Source organism: Entelurus aequoreus, linkage group LG09, assembly GCF_033978785.1.
Source record: "Entelurus aequoreus isolate RoL-2023_Sb linkage group LG09, RoL_Eaeq_v1.1, whole genome shotgun sequence".
In the NCBI taxonomy this organism is placed as follows: domain Eukaryota; kingdom Metazoa; phylum Chordata; class Actinopteri; order Syngnathiformes; family Syngnathidae; genus Entelurus; species Entelurus aequoreus.
This window is the reverse complement of record NC_084739.1, coordinates 2,724,614-2,737,066: the sequence shown is the minus strand read 5'-3', so window position 1 is coordinate 2,737,066 and position 12,453 is coordinate 2,724,614.

Genomic DNA, 12,453 nt, shown 5'->3' with positions numbered 1-12,453 from the left:
GTGCCATATAGTGAAACCACACTAAACAACACTGTCATAAACCTGTGCCATATAGTGAAACAATACTAAACAACACTGTCATAAACCTGTGCCATATAGTGAAACCACACAAAACAACACTGTCATAAACCTGTGCCATATAGTGAAACCACACTAAACAACACTGTCATAAACCTGTACCATATAGTGAAACCACACAAAACAACACTGTCATAAACCTGTGCCATATAGTGAAACCACACTAAACAACACTGTCATAAACATGTGCCATATAGTGAAACCACACTAAACAACACTGTCATAAATATGTGCCATATAGTGAAACCACACTAAACAACACTGTCATAAACCTGTGCCATATAGTGAAACAATACTAAACAACACTGTCATAAACCTGTGCCATATAGTGAAACCACACAAAACAACACTGTCATAAACCTGTGCCATATAGTGAAACCACACTAAACAACACTGTCATAAACCTGTACCATATAGTGAAACCACACAAAACAACACTGTCATAAACCTGTGCCATATAGTGAAACCACACTAAACAACACTGTCATAAACCTGTGCCATATAGTGAAACCATACTAAACAACACTGTCATAAACCTGTGCCATATAGTGAAACCACACTAAACAACACTGTCATAAACCTGTGCCATATAGTGAAACCACACTAAACAACACTGTCATAAACCTGTGCCATATAGTGAAACCACACTAAACAACACTGTCATAAACCTGTGCCACATAGTGAAACCACACTAAACAACACTGTCATAAACCTGTGCCATATAGTGAAACCACACTAAACAACACTGTCATAAACCTGTGCCATATAGTGAAACCACACTAAACAACACTGTCATAAACCTGTGCCACATAGTGAAACCACACTAAACAACACTGTCATAAACCTGTGCCATATAGTGAAACCACACTAAACAACACTGTCACAAACCTGTGCCATATAGTGAAACCACACTAAACAACACTGTCATAAACATGTGCCATATAGTGAAACCACACTAAACAACACTGTCATAAATATGTGCCATATAGTGAAACCACACTAAACAACACTGTCATAAACCTGTGCCATATAGTGAAACAATACTAAACAACACTGTCATAAACCTGTGCCATATAGTGAAACCACACAAAACAACACTGTCATAAACCTGTGCCATATAGTGAAACCACACTAAACAACACTGTCATAAACCTGTACCATATAGTGAAACCACACAAAACAACACTGTCATAAACCTGTGCCATATAGTGAAACCACACTAAACAACACTGTCATAAACATGTGCCATATAGTGAAACCACACTAAACAACACTGTCATAAATATGTGCCATATAGTGAAACCACACTAAACAACACTGTCATAAACCTGTGCCATATAGTGAAACAATACTAAACAACACTGTCATAAACCTGTGCCATATAGTGAAACCACACAAAACAACACTGTCATAAACCTGTGCCATATAGTGAAACCACACTAAACAACACTGTCATAAACCTGTACCATATAGTGAAACCACACAAAACAACACTGTCATAAACCTGTGCCATATAGTGAAACCACACTAAACAACACTGTCATAAACCTGTGCCATATAGTGAAACCATACTAAACAACACTGTCATAAACCTGTGCCATATAGTGAAACCATACTAAACAACACTGTCATAAACCTGTGCCATATAGTGAAACCACACTAAACAACACTGTCATAAACATGTGCCATATAGTGAAACCACACTAAACAACACTGTCATAAATATGTGCCATATAGTGAAACCACACTAAACAACACTGTCATAAACCTGTGCCATATAGTGAAACAATACTAAACAACACTGTCATAAACCTGTGCCATATAGTGAAACCACACAAAACAACACTGTCATAAACCTGTGCCATATAGTGAAACCACACTAAACAACACTGTCATAAACCTGTGCCATATAGTGAAACCACACTAAACAACACTGTCATAAACCTGTGCCATATAGTGAAACCACACTAAACAACACTGTCATAAACATGTGCCATATAGTGAAACCACACTAAACAACACTGTCATAAATATGTGCCATATAGTGAAACCACACTAAACAACACTGTCATAAACCTGTGCCATATAGTGAAACAATACTAAACAACACTGTCATAAACCTGTGCCATATAGTGAAACCACACTAAACAACACTGTCATAAACCTGTGCCATATAGTGAAACCACACTAAACAACACTGTCATAAACCTGTGCCATATAGTGAAACCACACAAAACAACACTGTCATAAACCTGTGCCATATAGTGAAACCACACTAAACAACACTGTCATAAGCCTGTGCCATATAGTGAAACCACACTAAAGAACACTGTCATAAACCTGTGCCATATAGTGAAACCATACTAAACAACACTGTCATAAACCTGTGCCATATAGTGAAACCATACTAAACAACACTGTCATAAAGCTGTGCCATATAGTGAAACCATACTAAACAACACTGTCATAAACCTGTGCCATATAGTGAAACCACACTAAACAACACTGTCATAAATATGTGCCATATAGTGAAACCACACTAAACAACACTGTCATAAACCTGTGCCACATAGTGAAACCACACTAAACAACACTGTCATAAACATGTGCCATATAGTGAAACCACACTAAACAACACTGTCATAAACCTGTGCCATATAGTGAAACCACACTAAACAACACTGTCATAAACCTGTGCCACATAGTGAAACCACACTAAACAACACTGTCATAAAGCTGTGCCATATAGTGAAACCATACTAAACAACACTGTCATAAACCTGTGCCATATAGTGAAACCACACTAAACAACACTGTCATAAACCTGTGCCATATAGTGAAACCATACTAAACAACACTGTCATAAACCTGTGCCATATAGTGAAACCACACTAAACAACACTGTCATAAACATGTGCCATATAGTGAAACCATACTAAACAACACTGTCATAAACCTGTGCCATATAGTGAAACCATACTAAACAACACTGTCATAAACCTGTGCCATATAGTGAAACCATACTAAACAACACTGTCATAAAGCTGTGCCATATAGTGAAACCATACTAAACAACACAGTCATAAACCTGTGCCATATAGTGAAACCACACTGAACAACACTGTCATAAACCTGTGCCACATAGTGAAACCACGCTAAACAACACTGTCATAAACCTGTGCCATATAGTGAAACCATACTAAATAACACTGTCATAAACCTGTGCCATATAGTGAAACCACACTAAACAACACTGTCATAAACCTGTGCCATATAGTGAAACTACACTAAACAACACTGTCATAAACCTGTGCCATATAGTGAAACCACACTAAACAACACTGTCATAAACCTGTGCCATATAGTGAAACCACACTAAACAACACTGTCATAAACCTGTGCCATATAGTGAAACCACACTAAACAACACTGTCATAAACCTGTGCCACATAGTGAAACCACGCTAAACAACACTGTCATAAACATGTGCCATATAGTGAAACCACACTAAACAACACTGTCATAAACCTGTGCCATATAGTGAAACCACACTAAACAACACTGTCATAAACCTGTGCCACATAGTGAAACCACACTAAACAACACTGTCATAAACCTGTGCCATATAGTGAAACCACACTAAACAACACTGTCATAAACATGTGCCATATAGTGAAACAACACTAAACAACACTGTCATAAACCTGTGCCAAATAGTGAAACCACACTAAACAACACTGTCATAAACCTGTGCCAAATAGTGAAACCACACTAAACAACACTGTCATAAACCTGTGCCAAATAGTGAAACCACACTAAACAACACTGTCATAAACCTGTGCCATATAGTGAAACCACACTAAACAACACTGTCATAAACCTGTGCCATATAGAGGTGATTAATAAATGGTAAAAGATGGTGGAGTGGACATGACCTTTCTGACTGCTGGTGGAGTCCACGTGGACGTGGCCCCGGTCTCCTCGGTCCCCCTCAGCCAATCAGAAGGTCCCTCAGCCACTTTGATGTCTCATCCCGTGCATGAGACGTCTCACCAGAGCAGAGAGGATTATGGGAATATAAAAATGTTGACTTAATCAAACAGTGCGAGGTTATTATCAGGAGAGCGGGGGACGGTCTCTAGTCTCTAGTCTCTAGTCTCTAGTCTCTAGTCAGGTCTCGCCACTTTCTGCAGCCACATAATCCTGTTACACACTCCAAGTGGAGCAGGCCCGTCTCGCCTCCTCCTCCTCATCTTCATCATCTTCCTCCTGGGCTGGCAGCCGAGCGCTCACTTCATCTGGAGAGAGACGCTCTTCGTTAACACGCTGGCTAACGTCCCTGCCAGGTGTCAGAGGGTCAACGTGCTGCAAGAAAGTGCAACTCAAACATTCCCGGCTAAACGATGACGCGCTGAAACTAAATATTACATTCACACTATTGACCAAAAGACTTTGACATTTTATACTTTTTTATTTGACATTTTATACTATTTTGACATTTTATACTTTTTTATTTTACACTTTTATGACATGTCATACTTTTTTAAAATGTTATACTTTTTTGACGTTTGATACTTTTTTATTTGACATTTGATACTTTTTTATTTGACATTTGATACTTTTTTATTTGACATTTGATACTTTTTTGACATTTGATACTTTTTTATTTGACATTTTATAATTTTTTGACATTTGATACTTTTTTATTTGACATTTGATACTTTCTTATTTGACATGTTATACTTTTTAGACATTTGATACTTTATTTGATATTTGATACTTTTTATTTGACGTTTTATACTTTTGACATTTTATACTTTATTTGTCAATTGATACTTTTTTGACATTTGATACTTTATTTGACATATTATACTTTTTTATTTGACATTTGATACTTTTTTATTTTACATGTGATACTTTTTTGACATTTGATTCTTTTTTATTTGACATTTTATAATTTCTTGACATTTGATACTTTTTTATTTGACATGTTATACTTTTTTTATTTGACATGTTATATTTTTTAGACATTTGATACTTTCTTGATATTTGATACTTTTTTATTTGACATTTTATACTTTTTTGACATTTTATACTTTTTAATTTTCAATTGATACTTTTTTGACATTTGATACTTTTTTATTTGACATTTGATACTTTTTTATTTGACATGTTATACTTTTTAGACATTTGATACTTTATTTGGTATTTGATACTTTTTATTTGACATTTTATACTTTTTTGACATTTTATACTTTGTCAATTGATACTTTTTTGACATTTGATACTTTATTTGACATATACTTTTTTATTTGACATTTGATACTTTTTTATTTTACATGTGATACTTTTTTGACATTTGATTCTTTTTTATTTGACATTTTATAATTTCTTGACATTTGATACTTTTTTATTTGACATTTGATACTTTTTTATTTGACATGTTATACTTTTTAGACATTTGATACTTTATTTGATATTTGATACTTTTTATTTGACATTTTATACTTTTTTGACATTTTATACTTTTTTATTTGACATTTGATACTTTTTTATTTTACATGTGATACTTTTTTGACATTTGATTCTTTTTTATTTGACATTTTATAATTTCTTGACATTTGATACTTTTTTTATTTGACATTTTATACTTTTTTATTTGACATGTTATATTTTTTAGACATTTGATACTTTTTTTATATTTGATACTTTTTTATTTGACATTTTATACTTTTTGACATTTTATACATTTAAATTTTCAATTGATACTTTTTTGACATTTGATACTTTTTTATTTGACATTTGATACTTTTTTATTTGACATTTGATACATTTTTATTTGACCTTTTGTGTTTATTTTGTGCCGAGAAAGCATCGTTTTGTTATTGAATGAGTGCTAAGAGACATAGCATCCATGCTAATACTACAAAAAAAGAATCAAAGCACAATATTGTTCTCCATTAAATACTGAAAATCGAACATATTGTGTATATTTTGTGCCAAGAAAGCGTCATATTGTTTTAGTACACAGGTATCAAACTCAAGGCCCGGGGGCCAGATGTGGCCCTGGAAAAGCCTGGAAATAACTAACTTTTCTTACTAAATGTATTCTTTCTTTCTATTTTGGGAGAAAAAAAAAAAATATGTACTCCGTGTAATCGCAAATGATGTTAACTTAAATATTGTCTAATTATGCAAAAATCTATTATCAAACATTCAAACCATTTTTTTTAAATAGAAATAAATACTAATAATAATGATTTCAAAGCAAGTTATTGTGCAATGTAAAAGAAGCAAAAGATTTCATGGTCAAATTGTGAAATTTACTTTTTTTTTTACTGTAATAATCTGTGGTGCCTTGTTGGCATTCACAGTAATACACCGAAAAATCTACACTTGTTGATTTGCTGTAAAAAACAAACTGGCAGCTCAGGTGCCAAAATTTTACTGTAAAATTGCATTTTTTCTTAATTTACAGTAAAATAACAAATGTAAATTTTACAGTAAAATTCTGGCAACTGAGCTGCTTTTTTTTTTTTAACCATAAAAACAGCAAAACTGTTTTTCCATTTACAGTAATATACACTACATTTTGAGGGGAAATTATTGCAATTTACCATATTTTTTGTACATTTTAGCTTAAAAAAAATCTACTAATAAAATGCATTAAAAAAATAGTGTAATAATAGTATTCACTGTTAGAAGCGGCCCTCTGGGGCCAAACATAACTGCCATGTGGCCCTCAGTGAAAACCACTGGTTTAGACTGAGTGCCAAAAGATGAGCATTCGTGCTGTTATTAAAAAAAATAATTTCAAAGCATAATATTGTTGGAGTAAATACTGAAAATCGAACATATCGTGTATATTTTGTGCCAAGAAAGCATCATATTGTTATTGAATGAATGCTGAGAGATGAGCATTCACACTATTATTAAAAAAAAAAATAAAAAAAAAATGGAGGATTTCAAGCATTTTAATATATTTCTGAAATAAGAGCTGAGAGATGAGGATTACTGATTGCTATTTTTCTAAAATGAAGAATTCAAAGCGCAATATTGTTGAGTGAATGTTGAGAGATGAGTATTTATGCAATTACTAAAAAAGTTGGAGGATTTAAATAATAATATTGTTCTTCAATAAGAGCTATGATATATAGTGTTCATACTATTACAAATAAAAAATAACCAAAGATTAAATACTGAAAATCGAACATATTGTGCCAATAAAGCTAAATATTGTTATTGAATGAATGTTGAGAGATGAGAATTTACACTATTATTTTTTTTTAAAATGGAGGATTTAAATAATACTGTAATATTGTTATTGACTAAAAGCTGAGAGATGAGCATTAATGTTTGCTATTATTAAAAATAATAATTTCAAAGCATTATATTGTACTTGAGTGAGTGCTGCGAAATGAGCATTAATGTTCTTACTGCATATTGTGTGTATTTTGTGACAAAAAAGTGTAATATTGTTCTTGACTCAATGTTGAGAGATAAGCATTCATGCAATTATTTAAAAAAAATGATTTAAACAATATTGTTCTTTAATAATAATATAAGGATTAACGTTCATGCTATTACTAAAAAAAAAAATGTTTTCAAAGCACAATATTGTTGGAGTAAATACTGAAAATCGAACATATCGTGTATATTTTGTGCCAAAAAAGGATCATATTGTTATTGAATGAGTGCCGAGAGATTAGCATTCATGCTAATATAAAAAAAAAAAATCAAAGCACAATATTGTTTTTCATTAAATACTGAAAGTGGAACATATTATGTGCCAAGAAAGCGTAATATTGTTATTGCATGAGTGCCGAGAGATGAGCATTCACGCTATCATTGAAAAAAAACAAAGGATTGAAATAATATTGTTATTGAATGAGTGCTAAGAGATATAGCATTCACGCTATTACTAATAAAAAATAATCAAAGCATAATATTGTTCGAGTAAATACTGAAAATCGAACACATCGTGTATGTTGTGTGCCAATAAAGAATAATATTGTTATTGAATGAGTGCTGAGAGATGAGCGTTCATGCTAATATTTGAAAAAATGAAGGATTTAAAGCATAATATTGTTATTGAATACGAGCTGAGAGATGAGCATTAATGTATGCTATTATTTTTTATTTAAATGAAAAATTCAAAGTGTTATATTGTTATTGAGTGAATGTTGAGAGACATTTAAATATTCATTAAATTACAAAAAAAAATGGAGGATTTAAATAATATTGTTCTTGAATACCAGCTGAGAGATGAGCATTAATGTATGCTATTATTTTTATTGAAGTGAAAAATTCAAAGTGTTATATTGTTATTGAGTGAATGTTAAGAGACAAACATGAAATTACTAAAAAAAATGGAGGATTTAAATGATATTGTTTTTGAATACGAGCTGAGGAATGAGCATTAATGTATGCTATTATTTTTTATTTAAATGAAGAATTCAAAGTGTTATATTGTTATTGAGTGAATGTTGAGAGACATTTAAATATTCATTAACTTACTAAAAAAAATGGAGGATTTAAATAATATTGTTTTTGAATTAATGCATTAATGTATGCTATTATTTTTATTTAAGTGAAAAATTCAAAGTGTTATATTGTTATTGAGTGAATGTTGAGAGACAAACATTCATGAAATTACTAAAAAAAATGGAGGATTTAAATAATAATATTATTGAATAAGAGCTGAGAGATGAGCATTAATGTATGCTATTATTTTTATTTAAGTGAAAAATTAAAATGTTATATTGTTATTGAGTGAATGTTGAGAGACATTTAAATATTCATGAAATTACTAAAAAAAATGGAGGATTTAAATAATATTGTTTTTGAATACGAGCTGAGATGAGCATTAATGTATGCTATTATTTTTTATTGAAGTGAAAAATTCAAAGTGTTATATTGTTATTGAGTGAATGTTAAGACAAACATTCATGAAATTACTAAAAAAATGGAGGATTTAAATGAAATATTGAATAAGAGCTGAGAGATGAGCATTAATGTATGCTATTATTTTTATTTAAGTGAAAAATTAAAGTGTTATATTGTTATTGAGTGAATGTTGAGAGACAAACATGAAATACTAAAAAAAATGGAGGATTTAAATAATATTGTTGAATACGAGCTGAGAGATGAGCATTAATGTATGCTATTATTTTTATTTAAGTGAAAAATTAAAGTGTTATATTGTTATTGAGTGAATGTTGAGACATTTAAATATTCATGAAATTACTAAAAAAAATGGAGGATTTAAATAATATTGTTCTTGAATACGAGCTGAGAGATGAGCATTAATGTATGCTATTATTTTTATTTAAGTGAAAAATTAAAGTGTTATATTGTTATTGAGTGAATGTTGAGAGACATTTATATATTCATTAAATTACTAAAAAAAATGGAGGATTTAAATAATATTGTTCTTGAATACGAGCTGAGAGATGAGCATTAATGTATGCTATTATTTTTATTTAAGTGAAAAATTCAAAGTGTTATATTGTTATTGAGTGAATGTTGAGAGACAAACATTCATGAAATTACTAAAAAAAAAATGGAGGATTTAAATAATAATATTATTGAATAAGAGCTGAGAGATGAGCATTAATGTATGCTATTATTTTTATTTAAGTGAAAAATTAAAGTGTTATATTGTTATTGAGTGAATGTTGAGACATTTAAATATTCATGAAATTACTAAAAAAAAAATGGAGGATTTAAATAATATTGTTTTTGAATACGAGCTGAGATGAGCATTAATGTATGCTATTATTTTTTATTGAAGTGAAAAATTCAAAGTGTTATATTGTTATTGAGTGAATGTTGAGACAAACATTCATGAAATTACTAAAAAAATGGAGGATTTAAATAAAATATTGAATAAGAGCTGAGAGATGAGCATTAATGTATGCTATTATTTTTATTTAAGTGAAAAATTAAAGTGTTATATTGTTATTGAGTGAATGTTGAGAGACAAACATGAAATTACTAAAAAAAAAATGGAGGATTTAAATAATATTGTTGAATACGAGCTGAGAGATGAGCATTAATGTATGCTATTATTTTTATTTAAGTGAAAAATTTAAGTGTTATATTGTTATTGAGTGAATGTTGAGACATTTAAATATTCATGAAATTACTAAAAAAAAATGGAGGATTTAAATAATATTGTTTTTGAATACGAGCTGAGATGAGCATTAATGTATGCTATTATTTTTTATTGAAGTGAAAAATTCAAAGTGTTATATTGTTATTGAGTGAATGTTGAGACAAACATTCATGAAATTACTAAAAAAATGGAGGATTTAAATAAAATATTGAATAAGAGCTGAGAGATGAGCATTAATGTATGCTATTATTTTTATTTAAGTGAAAAATTAAAGTGTTATATTGTTATTGAGTGAATGTTGAGAGACAAACATGAAATTACTAAAAAAAATGGAGGATTTAAATAATATTGTTGAATACGAGCTGAGAGATGAGCATTAATGTATGCTATTATTTTTATTTAAGTGAAAAATTAAAGTGTTATATTGTTATTGAGTGAATGTTGAGAGACATTTATATATTCATTAAATTACTAAAAAAAATGGAGGATTTAAATAATATTGTTCTTGAATACGAGCTGAGAGATGAGCATTAATGTATGCTATTATTTTTATTTAAGTGAAAAATTCAAAGTGTTATATTGTTATTGAGTGAATGTTGAGAGACAAACATTCATGAAATTACTAAAAAAAAATGGAGGATTTAAATAATAATATTATTGAATAAGAGCTGAGAGATGAGCATTAATGTATGCTATTATTTTTATTTAAGTGAAAAATTAAAGTGTTATATTGTTATTGAGTGAATGTTGAGACATTTAAATATTCATGAAATTACTAAAAAAAATGGAGGATTTAAATAATATTGTTTTTGAATACGAGCTGAAATGAGCATTAATGTATGCTATTATTTTTTATTGAAGTGAAAAATTCAAAGTGTTATATTGTTATTGAGTGAATGTTGAGACAAACATTCATGAAATTACTAAAAAAATGGAGGATTTAAATAAAATATTGAATAAGAGCTGAGAGATGAGCATTAATGTATGCTATTATTTTTATTTAAGTGAAAAATTAAAGTGTTATATTGTTATTGAGTGAATGTTGAGAGACAAACATGAAATTACTAAAAAAAAATGGAGGATTTAAATAATATTGTTGAATACGAGCTGAGAGATGAGCATTAATGTATGCTATTATTTTTATTTAAGTGAAAAATTTAAGTGTTATATTGTTATTGAGTGAATGTTGAGACATTTAAATATTCATGAAATTACTAAAAAAAATGGAGGATTTAAATAATATTGTTTTTGAATACGAGCTGAGATGAGCATTAATGTATGCTATTATTTTTTATTGAAGTGAAAAATTCAAAGTGTTATATTGTTATTGAGTGAATGTTGAGACAAACATTCATGAAATTACTAAAAAAATGGAGGATTTAAATAAAATATTGAATAAGAGCTGAGAGATGAGCATTAATGTATGCTATTATTTTTATTTAAGTGAAAAATTAAAGTGTTATATTGTTATTGAGTGAATGTTGAGAGACAAACATGAAATTACTAAAAAAAAATGGAGGATTTAAATAATATTGTTGAATACGAGCTGAGAGATGAGCATTAATGTATGCTATTATTTTTATTTAAGTGAAAAATTAAAGTGTTATATTGTTATTGAGTGAATGTTGAGAGACATTTAAATATTCATGAAATTACTAAAAAAAATGGAGGATTTAAATAATATTGTTCTTGAATACTAGCTGAGAGATGAGCACTAATGTATGCTATTATTTTTATTTAAGTGAAAAATTAAAGTGTTATATTGTTATTGAGTGAATGTTGAGAGACATTTATATATTCATTAAATTACTAAAAAAAATGGAGGATTTAAATAATATTGTTCTTGAATACGAGCTGAGAGATGAGCATTAATGTATGCTATTATTTTTATTTAAGTGAAAAATTCAAAGTTTTATATTGTTATTGAGTGAATGTTGAGAGACATTTAAATATTCATGAAATTACTAAAAAAAAATGGAGGATTTAAATAATATTGTTCTTGAATACGAGCTGAGAGATGAGCACTAATGTATGCTATTATTTTTATTTAAGTGAAAAATTAAAGTGTTATATTGTTATTGAGTGAATGTTGAGAGACAAACATGAAATTACTAAAAAAAAATGGAGGATTTAAATAATATTGTTGAATACGAGCTGAGAGATGAGCATTAATGTATGCTATTATTTTTATTTAAGTGAAAAATTTAAGTGTTATATTGTTATTGAGTGAATGTTGAGACATTTAAATATTCATGAAA